This window comes from Parasteatoda tepidariorum, chromosome 7 (genome assembly GCF_982258835.1).
Source record: "Parasteatoda tepidariorum strain Cologne lab strain chromosome 7, Ptep-v5.0, whole genome shotgun sequence".
Classification (NCBI taxonomy): Eukaryota; Metazoa; Arthropoda; class Arachnida; order Araneae; family Theridiidae; genus Parasteatoda; species Parasteatoda tepidariorum.
In genome coordinates this window covers 80,367,216-80,370,278 of record NC_141761.1, presented here as the reverse complement: position 1 = coordinate 80,370,278, position 3,063 = coordinate 80,367,216, and positions in this window count along the sequence as shown.

Below are 3,063 nucleotides of genomic sequence, written 5' to 3'. Positions count from 1 at the left end.
GATAGTTAGAGGTTATCCGTATTTTTATAAGAACTACTTTAATCCTAACAACAAAGTAGCAGATACTTAGCATTTTCAATTTAGGGATAAAAATATCTTGAATTCAATAGAACTATCTATTATCAGTAATTTATATATATATATATATATATATATATATATATATATATATATATATATATATATATATATATATATATATATATATATATATATATATATATATATATATATATATATATATATATATATATATATATATATATATATATATATATATATATGTATGTATATATATATATATGTGTGTGTATGCAATCTGTATAACTAAACTTCTGTTCAACTTCAATATAATCAATTTATATTTTTTAATTAAATTTTTTACAGACATTTGAATAATTTATTCAAAATTTTTATTAAAATTTTCGAATCTGCTGAACCGTGAAGTCGCTAAGTGGAACTTTGTTACCGTATTTCTTAAAGCCTGATATTGCTTTCAGTTAGGACGAATGCATGGTTCAATTTAACCTTATTGTTGTTCTGAGGTACCAGTATTACGGTTCAACTCGGAAACAATTTTTTTAGCCTCATGTTTCAGCTTTTTTAATCAATATCTTAATTATAATAGTATGAAGTGTACAATTAGAAAAAAAGTTGGTAAAATAACAGTACTGTATAGTAATAATTTTTATAGTAAAAAATTAATTCTGATCTATGAAACCAAAATATACAGTATTCAAAGCGTTTATTCAGTAATTTTTTCCTTCATATAATAATGGTTTGCTTTAATTTCCAGAGTTCTGATTACGATATATTTAATAAACAATACAGAAAGTAATACATAATAATAAACATTAGTTCCGTATGGTAGAGTTGTGACATTTCTGGTAAAAATAAAATGTACTACCTCACATTTAATGAAAAATACCAAATTAAAAGGTAACTTTCACCGAATAAATGGCTTTTATGCCTTGTTAAAAAATATGATAAACTACATGATAATACCTTATGAGGGTCAATGAAAATGCACTTGTATTTTTATAGTAGCACAATTTAAAGAAAAATACATATCCAAATCTTAACAAATAAAGAAATAGCAATGACTTGGTATTTTTACTGTTTGCTTCAGAGTAATTATTTATCTATATTACCTATCTATGTTAAAAAATCGTAAATGCGCTGCTGTCACTGTTTTTGATATTAATCTTTTGTTGAACATTTTGTTTTACGGCACAAAAACTGTTGAATTTAGAAAGTTATAACAATAAAGGATTGTTTAAAAATGTTTGATGAAATAGACAAATTTAATATTCGATTCCTGGTTCGGAAATTATTAATTGTTAAACTTTTCATTAAACATAACATGCGAGCCACAGTATCGCAGAAATGCAACTGCATAATTTAAATTTTACTTGTTAAAAAAGACATATCTGTCTATGAACTTAACTCAAGTTTTCTTTTTTAAATTTCATTTTGATCGAAATTTATTACAATTTTAAGTGATTTATTTAGAGTTTTTTTTCACTTAGTTATTTATTCACGTTACATTTTGTTTTGCTGTTCAGAAACTGTAAGACTTTAAAATTTCACATAATGATGGAGTCTAGAAAAATGCATAAGATATAAAGCGGAATATAAAAATTTGAAATTTGATTACTTGTTCGAGATTTATTAACAGTTAAACAAGCTTGTAGAAAAGAAATGCTAAACGAGTTGATCAGCTGCGCTCTTAAAATGCAACTACGGAGTTGAAATTTGTCTTGCTAATAGAGCTATTCCTTTTTCTCTTTTTCTTTTCCTTTTTTTCAAAATTCTGTTTTGTTTGAAGGTTACTGAAATTTTAAATACTTTTTTAATGAATTTTTCTTAGTCTTTTTTTCTTTAAATATCAATTATTTATTCAATATTTTAAATTTTGTTTTCATCTTACGAGATTTTTATTTTATAAGTTCACTCTTGAGTTAATGTCAAAAGTAGCAGAAATGGACAGAGAAAGAGAGAAAGAAAGAGATATATTAGTGGTTGTCAGATAAAAATCTTAAAATTCATACTGAAATTTTTTGAAATGAAATATATTTTAATGCAAAAGCGATAACAAAATAGTTCCATATTTAAATATTTGTCTTCTAATTTTTTTCTTCTTATTGAGTCTCACAGTATATATTTCTTAGGTTATTTTATTTTCAAAAACGGATTATTATCTTTCAAATCTAGAAATTGTTTATCGGTGACGATTAACATATTAACGAAATGTACTAACATAAAACAGCAATAAAGTATATTTGGAAAACAATATGTTCTTAGTTGAAGACATTGACTTTAAAGAAAAAAATGAAGGATGACGAAAGAAAAAATATATAATTGTTGGTTACATTAAATATTTTCTTTGAAATTGATGAAATGTAATCATTATTGCTTTTAAACTATATTAAAAATTTAATCTAGATGAAAAGATTATAATTACCAATAATCGTAGATTTTTTTTTAATGTAATTGCAACTTATTATTGCTTTTCTGCTACAACTTATACAGCTTTTCTTAAACCTAAATAAATTAACCTATATTAATATCACTCCAGAATGACACTAACGAATGTTTAGTGAATGAAAAACCGGAAAAAATGTATTGAAACATATATCTTCACATAATTGTAGCTTATTATGGTTTTTCTGCTACAACTTATGCAACTTTAGAAAATTAAGTTTTTTTACACCTAAATAATGTAATTTATATTAATTTCACTCTAATGTGTCACTAACGAATGTTTGGTGAATAGGAAACCGGGAAAAATTCAATGAACTCATATTTCTTTAAGAAATATAAATGATTATTTCTTGCAGCTCGAATTTAAAAAAAATACTAACAATTAAAATAATCAATATGAACAATTATGTACGCAGTTATTAATCAGAAAATGAATAAAATACTTCACTTTATAGGAAGTAGGAAAAAAATGAATTAATTAGTCAAATAAATCAGACAAATCTCAAGGATTAACTTATTTATAATTTAATTGAGGAAGCTTGTTTCCGATGTGATCAAGTGGCCCTAATAATTCCTTGA